At 38.0% G+C, this 12,024-nt stretch overlaps 1 protein-coding gene across 2 annotated transcripts in view; it reads right to left on the minus strand.

Moving 5' to 3' along the window:
- Nucleotides 1-10,822: 10,822 nt before the first annotated feature.
- LOC147522631 (arogenate dehydrogenase 2, chloroplastic-like) overlaps nucleotides 10,823-12,024 on the minus strand; it is a 28,662-nt gene continuing 27,460 nt past the window's right edge. Inside the window, exon 3 of one of the 2 annotated variants that reach the window (XM_086594549.1) lies at nucleotides 10,823-11,117. The gene's annotated coding sequence lies outside the window, so the exon portion shown is untranslated. The remainder of the gene's footprint in view (nucleotides 11,118-12,024) is intronic. The other variant, XM_086594559.1, reaches the window with a different exon arrangement.

Genomic DNA, 12,024 nt, shown 5'->3' on the forward strand with positions numbered 1-12,024 from the left:
CGGTGATGTGCTTCCCCGACCTTGGAATACAACTCTACTAAAGTGCTTTTATCAATAATTTTTTCTCCATATGTATCAATCAATATAAATAAAATTTCATCAGCATTTTGCGTATAAGTGTTCTCCTTGCATCACATGAGTACCACACATCTTGCACTCACTACCCGATCTGGGATATCAAAGTAACTGACCTAGCACCAACGCCATGGTTAAGCACGACTCAACTATAATTACCACGCAAAGGTTAATTATCAATCAAATTCAATCTACGGTCCCCCAAAAGGACAGCAAATCAACTTAACACCAACGCCGGGGTTAAGAACGATTCAACTATAATTGCAATACAAAAGCTAATTATCAGTCAAATACAATCCAATATACCCCCAAAAGGACCACAAGTTAACTTAAGGCATTTGAAAGGGTTAAGTTTGACTCAACTATAGTTACCACTCAAAGGCTAATTATAAGTCAACAATTAATAAATAGTTCCCCCAAAAGGAACCACTCAATCAATACACACACCTAAGGACACGAAGAAACCTAGGTGCCAACTACGCGCATCTATCAGGTCGTACACAAACACTTACGACCTACAAGCATTAGACGATCTACCAAAGTACGACAGGTCGTCGAGTATACTACTATGCATCACAGGTCGTCAAATAACAAAACAAAAAGAAGGAGAAGCAATCAAACTCATACAAAATTCACAGACAATCTTATTTCAAAACAAGTAAGTAATTAAAATAGTTTTACTTACTATAAATTCGGTTAGATACTAGAGCCCCCCAGGTTATCCTGAGAAAATGACCTCAACATCCCCATCAAAAATAAAAGTTATCAGTATCAACAACAAAATAAAATATAGTTCAAAAACTTCATCCGATCCATCATCAATCAAATTACAAGAAGAGCACAATCAGTTGACATGAGGCAGATTCTCCACATTCAAGGGATCCAGTTGACATCCCTCTTCACCAACAGAGCCATTAGTCGGATCACCACTTGCATTAAGTACTTCAGCGGCAGCATCTTCAGTGGGCTGAGTAGCTGGAGCAGCACCCAGGTCGGTTGGTAGATCAGATCGTCTACTAGCATCTACAACAGTACTTTCTACAGTTACTGTTGCCCCACTTTCAACAGACCTTTTGAGGGTTTTGTACTTACGTTCTAGTTCCATGTAATCATCCACCAGAACGTAGGCATCATCACTCTCTACCAGATCGACTAGGTTGTTATATTCATTCTGAGCTCGTTCAGTAACGGCCTGTGATTGTTTGCACTCAGCAATCCAATGTGTTACCTCCACCCTCGAAGCATCAAGAGATGGCTGCAATAAGGCCACCTTCCTAGCCAAATCCCCAACTTGAGCCCTCAGCCCCACCATTTCAGCCTGTTCAACCTCTTGCATAGCCAACAGCTTGTCATAAGCCTCCTTGGCAACCTCCAGCTCCTTCTTGTACAGGCAAGAGATGGTTGTCATCTCTCTCAGCTTCCTATACATAGCTAGAACCTGATAAACCAACAAAATAAGTTAAAAAGAAATAACTCAAAGCACAAAACAAAAACTCAGATTGGAAGGACACTTACAAAATAGATCGAGCGATCCATGTCTTTCAGATTCGCCTCCAGATCCTTCCCAATCTCCAGCTGATGCCTATCTCTATCTAGGGCAATACTCTCCAGTAGCCCATTCGCAACCAGTGAAGACTTGAAACTACAGTCCCTATTCTTCACCAGCTGTGTCAACCCACTCACTGGGTCATAGTAGGTGACCATTCTATCTAGAACGTCAGACTCACCAACCTTACCACCTTGGCCCGCACTCCCGGACCTTTTGCATTTTTGGGTAGTTGGCTCAGTGTCACTAGCCTTCTTCTTGCTCCTAGCATCAGCCACCCCAACATCCACTGCCAGCTCCTTTAGGTTCATCCTCTTCAAAGGAGCCCGACCTAATGAAGTACGACCTTCCACCATAATAGTTCGGGTCCTGTTAGCCCCCTCAGGCTCGCCTCTTCAACTGAGGCCTATGAAAGGGAGCGGGAGAATCACCAACTCCCCCAACACTACCACCTTTTGAACTCCTCCCTCTAGCAGTTGACCCTTCATCTCTCCCCATTTCAGTAGTTGAGTCCGAATCAGAGTCAACACAAATCAGCCGACAAGCCCTCTTCTTCTGCTCAGCCTTCTTCAAGTTTATCTTCGCACCACCTCGTCTTTTGAAGTAATGTGCAACCTCTTCCAACAAAGACGCTTTTTTTTCCCAACTCAGCCTCACAAACTCTTCAATAGCCCCTATAGAAGTACGACCACGAATTACGACCTCTACAAAACAAACAAATGTCAGAACGTAATCATATCAACTCGTAACCAAAACAAACGACCTACACAAACAAACAACCTACACAAGTAAACGACCGACACATGAAAACAACCTACACAAACAAGCAACCTATACAAGTAAACGACCTACACATGAAAATGACCTACACAGATAACGATTCTCTAACCACATCCAGGAGGATAATAACTCCCCACAATCAACAAAGGCTTACGTCACCATTCCTCCTTACTCACACCAACAATCACCGATGATTTACCTCTCATCACTTGTAAACCAAAGTTCATAGCATAAGATATTTTCAGAGTAAAATGCTCAAGCACGTCAAACAAACAAATATTGTAACCCCTTTGTCTCAATAGATCCAGAATATGAAACACCCTTCAACTATTACCCACAAATTGCAAGGGTGCCTTCCCAAAAAAGTTCAGAACGTCCAAGGTCAGATGTGAGAACAGTAATCTCAACCCCACCATCTCGAGGAACATAGTCTGAACCAAAAACATTCTTCACATCACCCAGATCGTTATCATCAGATCGGGACTCTCAATCCCAAACTCCCTTCTCAAATCCCCAAAATTATCAAACACCGACCTAGATACCGCCTCCTCAATCTTCGTTTCTAATGAGGAAGACGATGACGCCTCACCTCCACTACGTGCCCTAACACCACCATCTCCATCACTCACAGTTCTCTCTCTCTACTAATCCAAGGCAACTTCCCCACTCAAACTATCACTAGTAATCGATATGACGAAAGCAAAAAGGAAAACAAAAAGATCATATTTTTTAGATTAAAAGAGACGCACCTGAAGACGAAAAGTTGGAAAGTTTTTGGTTTTTTTTCTCTCTGCTTTTTTCTTCCTTTGTGTTGATAGAATGAAGAAATGAAAGACCGCCAGACCCTAAACCCTTCAACTGCACAAACCTCGAAAAAGGCAAAATGTTTTGCATTCCCTAACAAAACACAATCATAACCAACTTACCTCGCCCACAAATCCGCCGCAACTTGGGCCCACGAATCAGAAATCCCTTTTTCCCGTATAATTTCCAAAATTCTCAATTTTCAAAAGTTCACACATGTTCACTATTTCAACTTTATTCTTTTCAAACCGTCTCATCTTAACGAGTCAAACAACCTGTAAAGAATAAAGGTGGATGTGTAAGTACCCTCCGTTCTCAAACATATCACTACAACACACGTGTCCAAACACCAGGTCATATCTTCACAGCTCGTACATCACCAAGTCGTACCACGCCACCAGGACTCAGGTCGTTCTAAACTCAGGTCGTCCCAAATATCAAACACAGCCATATATGAAAGCACACCGCGATCCTGAAGCTCAATCAACGCACAAATCAAGGAGACATTTACTTTGTAATATCAGAAGTAATGACGAATCATCAAGATAACACAAAATATGGATTTATACCTGATAACGGCCTAGAGCAAATAAGGAAGGTCAGCTCAAACATCTATAAGTAGAGAGAGATGAACTACGAAAAACTTGATTCAAGTTCACTCAAGAAACTTGGTACGTAGGCAACTCTTATCCCAAGAAAGAGTGCAGCCATTCCCTATCAACCTCAACATTAGGTCATAGATACAAATCCACACCTCTACATATGATAATCTTGTTTTCCTCATGAAAAATAGGCACGCAAACACAAATGTTAACGGTAAACACACTTTTTCGTTAAGACTCTTGGTGCCACGCAAGTAAATAAGTTTGACTTTTCAAAAAACAAATTTTTTTTATTTCCTTTCGATAATTCGATGAACTAAAAAAAACAAACCTAAATAAAGTGTTACCACTAATTCTCATCGTTATTTTTATTCTTTTATTATTTCCCATGTCTTCTTAGATTAAAAATTAAACTGTAGAAGGAAGCTAATTCTTCAATTTGTAGGTGTATTGTGTTAGAAAAAAATGAATTTGTACAAATCCATTAAAATATGAATGAGTAGTTTGTCTCCCAAGTTACCCCACTTGAGATGAAATGGGTTTTTTCTTGAAACAGTACGTAATGTGAGAAAAACCTTTTCAAAATGATGCACTTGTTCAAAACAGTGCATTATGCCGAAAAGGTGCGACCTTCGAAATGACTGGTTGAAAACGGTGCATCATGCCGAAAAGGTGTGACCTTCGAAATAGGGCGGTTGAAATAGTGTTTTATGCCAAAATAGTGTGTCTTTTCGAAACATATGACTTTTCAAAGAGTTGCTTACTTTTTCCCAAGAGTCACTGTGTTGTTTCGAAGAGGCACCACTCACCTATAAATAGTGGATGAATATGGAGAGAAAAATACACTAGATCACACAGAGTTCTGATCTTTCTCTTCTCCCTCTGTTCTTAGTCAAATACTATGTTGTGTTTGCTGATTCTATAGAATTGAAGTGCTAGCTTCCTATAGAAGAAAATCCGTTCTATCTTGGGAGACAGTTTCCCATCAACCTTCAAGCACCGTGAGGGGGGAAATATGTCTTAAGGACATAGTGTATCTACACTAGGCTCGGATTTAATTAAGAAGTACAAGACACTTACAAGACAAAAGGTTTGTATAGTTTGGTAATTGGTAAAGAGTAAGTACAATTAAGTTGTATATTCCTAACAACTTTAAGATGATTCCTTTTTTTTCTTCTTCTTTTACCGAAACGAATTTGTTTCATTTTTTCTTTTCTTTTGGTTTAAGGAAATAACAAAGTGTAGTTATATTTCGAATATGGCAACACCACCGAGTTACTCTCGGCCAAGCTATTGTTCTACTATTGTTTCCCATTCTATTCCTCATGGGGAGAAGCCTGAAAAGTTCAATGGAACTGATTTCAACCGGCAATGTAAGAAGATGCTCTTTATCGACTACCCCGAACTTGGCAAGGTTTCTATGGGATAAGGCTCCTGATGTAAGCCCTGATGAAACTGACAAGGAGAAGGCTTTGGCCAAGGATGCTTGGTTTCATGCTGATTTCTTGTGTAGAAATTATGTCCTTAGTGGGTTGGCTGACTCATTATACAATGTGTATAGTGTGTTCAAGACTACTAAGGAACTTTGGGATTCGTTGGACAAGAAATACAAGAGTGAAGATGCTGGCATGAAGAAATTCATAGTTGGCAGATTTCTTGATTTCAAAATGACGGATAGTAAGACCGTCATAAGCCAAGTCTAAGAACTTCAAGTAATCCTCCATGATGTCATTGCTGAAGGAATGACCCTAGGAGAATCTTTCCAAGTGGATGCTATGATTGAGAAATTACCACAATCTTGGAAGGATTTTAAGAACTATCTTAAGCATAAACGCAAAGATATGAATCTTGAAGAACCGATTGTCCATTTAAGGATAGAGGAAGATAACCGCCTATCTGAGAAGAAGGGCAAGGATCCCATGGTGGCAAAGGCCAATGTTGTGGAAGGATCAAGTGCTAAGGGAAAGAGGAAGCACCAAGACAAAGCTCAAGGTGAAGAGAGTAGTACACCTACTAAGTTCAAGGGCAAGTGTTACAATTGTGGTGGGAAGAATTTGGACATATGGCAAGTGAATGTCGCAAGCCAAAGAAGTATAAGAAGCAAAAGATTGAAGCCAATATGACAATGGACACGCTTTTTGACAGTGTTAATGACATGAACATATCTGCTATGGTTTCTGAATGTCTCATGATTGGAAATGAAAGGGAATGGTGGGTGGATACTGGTGCTACTCGCCACATATGCTCCAACAAGTCGATGTTCACCACTTATCATGCTGTGGAAAAGGAAGAACAACTATTTATGGGAAACTCTTCTACGTCCAAGGTTGAAGGCAAAGGAAAGGTGGTGATGAGGTTGACTTATGGGAAGGAACTAACTCTGAATGAGGTGCTCTATGTGCCTGACATTCACAAGAACTTGGTTTCTGGGTCGCTGCTGAGCAAGAATGGCTTTAAGTTAGTCTTTGTTTCTGATAAATTTGTACTAACTAAGAATGATGTATTCGTGAGAAAGGGCTATCTTCAGGATGGGCTCTTTAGGATGTCTTGTTTTACTATTGCACCAAAGAGCGCCAATAAAGTTGAATCTTCTGTTTACTTGATTGAGTCTTCACATGTATGGCATGGTAGATTAGGACATGTTAATTATGATACTTTGCGTAGATTAATTAATTTGGACTATATACCAAAATTAAAAATAGACCCACACCATAAATGTGAAATTTGTGTAGAATCCAAGTTGACCAGATCATCCTTTCATTCCATTGAAAGAAGTACTGAACCTCTAGACTTAATACACACAGATATATGTGATCTTAAGTACGTGCAAACTAGAGGTGGTAAAAAGTATTTCATTACTTTTATTGACGATAGCACTAGATATAGTTATGTTTACTTGTTGAGAAGTAAAGATAAGGCAATTGAAGTGTTCAAACACTATAAAAATGAAGTTGAAAATCAACTAAGCAAAAAGATTAAGGCTATAAGGAGTGATAGAGGAGGTGAATATGAATCACCTTTTGAAGGTTTCTGTTCTGAACATGGAACCATTCATCAAACTACGGCTCCTTATTCACCTTAATCAAACGGTATTGCGGAATGGAAAAACCGAACTCTAAAAGAGATGATGAACGCTATGTTGTTAAGTGCTGGTTTACCCCAAAATTTGTGGGGGGAAGCTTTGCTTTTCGCCAATTACATTCTCAACAAGATTCCTAACAAAAGGCGCTTTAAAACACCATACTAATTGTGGAAAGGTCATCGGACTTCCTACTAATTCTTAAAAGTGTGGGGTGTCTTACTAAAGTGGAAGTCCCTAAACCTAAGAAGGTGAAGATAGGACCCAAGACTATTGATTGTGTATTCATTGGATATGCAAACAATAGTAGTGCATATCGTTTTCTGGTTCATAAATCAGAGATTCAAGATATACATGTTAATACAATTATAGAGTCAAGGAATGCTTCATTATTTGAAAAGAAGTTTCCGTATAACATGTGTATAGAGTCAAGTTCAACAAAGAAAACTTTAGATGCTACAACTAGTAACCATCCTACACAAAGCGAAATTGAGGAGGAACCTAGACGTAGCAAAAGGTTAAGGACATTAACGTCTTTTGGACCTGATTTTCTAACATACTTGTTGGAAAATAATCCTCAAACGTTCAAGGAGGCAATGTCATCTCCAGAAGCTACTTATTGGAAAGAAGCAATAAATAGCGAGATTGAATCCATAATGCAAAATCATACATGGGAATTGGTGGATTTACCACCAGGTTCCAAGACTTTGGGATATAAGTGGATATTCACAAAGAAATTTAAGACTGATGGATCAATCGACAAGTATAAAGCTAGACTTGTGGTCAAAGGCTTTAGACAAAAGGAAGGATTAGATTATTTTGACACTTATTCTCCAGTTACAAGAATAACTTCCATAAGGATGCTAATAGTAATAGCATCAATACATGGATTTGAGATATATCAAATGGATGTAAAGGCGGCATTCTTGAATGGTAAGTTAGATGAAGAAATATACATGGGTTATTGCTCCTGGACAAGAAAGGAAAGTTTACAAGCTTGTTAAATCTTTATATGGATTAAAGCAAGCACCTAAACAATGGCATGAGAAATTTGACAATGTAATGTTGTCAAACGGTTTCAAAATAAACGAGTGTGACAAGTGTGTCTATGTCAAAAGCACTCAAAAGGGATGTGTCATTGTTTGTCTCTATGTAGACGATATGCTAATTTTGGGTAGTGATATGGATGTCATAAAATCTACCAAACAAATGTTGTCTAGTAAGTTTGACATGAAAGATTTAGGTGTCGCTAATGTTATCCTAGGAATTAAGATCTCTAGGATGGAGGATGGACTTGTTCTATCACAATCTCATTACATTGAGACGATTCTTGACAAGTTCAAGAAATATAACATCACACAAAAAAAGGTCGCCGGTTCACGTAAATCTTCATTTAGCTAAAAATCTTTGGAGATAGCATATCTCAACTAGAATACTCGTATACTTGGTAGTTTAATGTATGTCATGAAATCAGACAAGGCGACATAGCATACTCGTGAGCAAGCTAAGTCGATATCGAGTAATCCGGCAGAGATCAATGGATCGCCATATTGAGAGTTTTGGCGATACTTAAAGTATACTCAGAATTTTGGTTTGCACTATACAAGATATCCAAATTGTTCGAAAGAAAGGTATGCTGCGATGCTAATTGGATATCGACACTAAAGACTCAAAGTCCACAAGTGGATATGTCTTTACACTTGAGGTGCAATTTGTTTCTTGGAAATCCTCAAAACAAACGTGCATAGCGAGGTCCATTATGGAATCAAAATTCATAGCATTGGACAAGGCTCGAGAAGAAGCAGAGTGGCTTCGAAATTTCTTAGAGGATATTCCAAACTGGGCTCAACTCATTGCCGGCAAAGTGTGTATACACCGTGGATGACCGAATCTGCTATTAGTAGAGCACAGAGTAGCATGTATAACGGGAAGTCTCGACACATATGTCGTAGACATAATACCTTTAGACAATTGCTCTCAAATGGAGTTATCTCAATCGACTATGTAAGGTCAAAAGATAACATTGGGGATCCGCTTACAAAAGGTTTAACAAGAGAGCAAGTAGAAAGATTATCAAGGGGAATGGGCTTAAAGCCTTTGAGATAACCAACCAAGAGTCATCATAATGGAAAAACCAACCTAGTTGACTGGAGATCCCAAGATCTAGGTTCAATGGGCCAACTGAATTATGTTTGTGACTCAGTTAGCATTGGAGAGTAATATTATACTCTAACCCATTCCTATATAAGACAGTGCATATCTGCCGTGAGAACCAGGATAAGTCAAGCTTTTAATGATTTACTATATCTTGGAAAGTTATGTTATCCAAGTGGAGTATTGCAAGATACTCTTTATAGAAATCACCTATGTTAGTGCGAAGTGGGGCCGCTTCTATGAGAATTTTAAAGGCAAATGTCTCAAAAGCACTATCTGAAACCAAGAAGTGTTCAAGGCCAAAATGAACACAAACGTGAGAACCAACAGTATTCGAGAAGGTATTGCGTGAAGATGATTGTCTAGGTTTATACAAACGCTGACAGTTCAAGGACATTAATTGAAGTCTACTAATCGTCCAATTAAATCCGATCGTCTTTCACTAAGGCAAGTTCAAGGCCTCCCATGCTACTTGACCTGATGTGGTATCTTTTCATTTGTAAAAGAACAGAAATCGGATATTTATGATAGAAGAAGCCAAATTTTCATTCATGTGGGGGATTGTTAGAAAAAAATGAATTTGCACAAATCCATTAAAATATGAATGAGTAGTTTGTCTCCCAAGTTATCCCACTTAAGATAAAATGGGTTTTTTCTTGAAACAGTACGTAATGTGAGAAAAACCTTTTTAAAATGATGTACTTGTTCTAAAACGATTGCATTATGCCGAAAAGGTCGCGACCTTTCGAAATGTGCCTTTGGTTCAAAAACGAAAGCATCATCATCGCGAAAATGTGTGACCTTTCGAAATAGGCACTGGTTCAAAACAGTGTTTTATGCCGAAATGGTGCGTCTTTTCGAAACATGTGACTTTTCAAAGAGTTGCTTACTTTTTTCCAAGAGTCACTGTGTTGTTTCGAAGAGGCACCACTCACCTATAAATAGTAGATGAATTTGGAGAGAAAAATACACCAGATCACACAGAGTTTTGATCTTTCTCTTCTCCCTCTGTTCTTAGTAAAATATTATGTTGTGTTCGCTGATTCTATAGAATTGAAGTGCTAACTTTATATAGAAGGAAATCCGTTTTATCTTGGGAGACAGTTTCCCATCAACCTTTAAGCACCGTAAGGGGGGAAATCTGTCTTAAGGACATAGTGTATCTACACTAGGCTCGGATTTAATTAAGAAGTACAAGACACTTACAAGACAAAAGGTTTGTATAGTTTGGAAATTGGTAAAGAGTAAGTACAATTAAATTGTATATTCCTAACATATTGTTGTAAATTTAAAAAGACAAATATAAAAATAATAAATAAAAACATCAAGCTTAATAATTCATTTCGTAGATATAGTTTTGATTTGTTAATTTGGCAGACCATGTTTTGTGCAGATTTGAAAGCTAAGAAAAAGTTAGGTTTAAACAAAAAATCAAGTATAGGGAAAAAATGGTATTACTTGCTAGTTACCAAAAATAATAAAATGATCTTTGGAAGGAGAGAGACAATTTTAGAACGGGAGTCACCAAGAAGATATGTGTATAAATCGCACAAATGGTTCCATACTTCCATTCCACATTTTCGGTTCAAGATTTCGAAGTTCGACCAGTCAGCGAAAGCCGATTCTACTCATAAAACTACATGATCACCAACGAAATGGAAACTGCCAACTAAAGATTAATATACCTGATTTGAAATAATAATGAAAAATAAATATGATGCACCAACAGGTGATGGATTGTGATAGTGGTTCTGATGTTCATTCATAAACACTTGGATCAAATGCAAAAATGACAAAAGGCAATTATTCATTCTTCACTACAACGATATAGTGGTAATAATACAACAAGACGTCAAAATGCAACAAACAGCTGCATTATAAGGTTACATGTGCTCTAATGCATTATACTGCAAACTTTCATTTCTAGGTTGTCAATTTCTCACGATCGACCAACTCACATATAACATGATCACGTGGTCACATATAACATGAACATGTTGAAATGACAAGCAATTAAGCACTAGCTAGAGTGCTTAGCAACCACTCCATGTATTCTGGAAGCTCTTGATCTAGCTATCTGGTAAGAAACAAAGAATTAAGAAATAGGGTGATTTTGGAAACACCCATAAAAAACACTATCATATTTCAACTTTAAAATAAATAAATAAAATAATTTTAGACACATTATGTTTCTAAATTTCATTTTTTTTTATTAGGCATACTAAAACAAAACAATTCATTTATTAGAATATATACATCGCGAGACTATTAAATACCCAATACTAAACCATAGATATTCTTCTTCTTCTATCAAAAAATGGTATTATGTGTTCTTTTTTTTCTATAAAAAAAAATGATCTTGATTTATTCTCCAATAACCTCTTCTTCTTTTTTGAAGAGTTTGCTGGGGTTAAGGCAGACCCCCACCTGTTTATTGCACATAGAGAAGCATTACATACCCTCCCTAAGAGTATGGTCATTAGGAGGTACACATAACCTAAGGCATCAAACCTAAAACACTTGGGATTTCTCCCTACACTGGCATAAAACCACAATCAGCAACCCCATCAACCATAGCCTGAGGGACCATCTGCCTTCAATCCATAAGCCCCAATCAAAGACAAAGGAAGCATACAAAGACTACAACAGGCATGAAGCCCTCACACAAATGACATTACACATACCACAAGCAAGTATTCATAGGAATCATCTCATTTGATCTCCTACTTTTTAGCCTTCAATTGCTTTACTATCTTAGGATGATCTTTCCTAAGATGAAGTTGCGTTTTCTCATAGTCACAGAAAAAACACCCACAAGCACAACACACATATGTGAGTCCCATAGTGTCGTCCCAAAACTCTTTTGTATAATCTTCAAGATACCTCTTTTTGTTTTTGGTTAGTGACTTTACCTTCTTCATCATTGCAAGAGTAGGCTCAATTTCTCCCGAAGAACGTTCTTGGATTTTTTTGCTTCTTTTTGG

The sequence above is a fragment of the Coptis chinensis genome, chromosome 1 (genome assembly GCF_015680905.1).
Source record: "Coptis chinensis isolate HL-2020 chromosome 1, ASM1568090v1, whole genome shotgun sequence".
In the NCBI taxonomy this organism is placed as follows: Eukaryota; Viridiplantae; Streptophyta; class Magnoliopsida; order Ranunculales; family Ranunculaceae; genus Coptis; species Coptis chinensis.